Raw genomic sequence first — 439 nt, forward strand, 5'->3', positions numbered from 1 at the left:
ATTTTAAAATATGCACACGTGTGCTTTTATTTGCATGCCTAAAATGTCGAAAACGTTTCTTGTCTCGTCACATTCAGTTAGGAATTTCACTAATCACATAAATTATACCACATTTTCAATCCAAATAGGCAATATATATGAGAGAAAAAAGTTGAGTAGTTTACGTCTGGATATTGCTTCCGGTCGTTTAACTTTACTGTCATAGTTGCCAAATATTAATTCGCTTTCATATGTTTTTCGTTAAAACTATTTGTATAATGAATATACATCTTTCCGCGTGCGTCACTTCTGAGCAGCGCATGCGCAACGCTGACCTCATACGTCATCCTCCCGGAGCTGCTTCAGTGTACAACAGTGAGCCCAAGCTACATTAAAGTGATTATTACGTTTTAAATATGGATATTTTTCTTACAAAAACGCATCGATTCACTACAGAAGG

Source organism: Sinocyclocheilus anshuiensis, unplaced genomic scaffold, assembly GCF_001515605.1.
Source record: "Sinocyclocheilus anshuiensis isolate Anshui unplaced genomic scaffold, SAMN03320099.WGS_v1.1 scaffold1230, whole genome shotgun sequence".
Classification (NCBI taxonomy): domain Eukaryota; kingdom Metazoa; phylum Chordata; class Actinopteri; order Cypriniformes; family Cyprinidae; genus Sinocyclocheilus; species Sinocyclocheilus anshuiensis.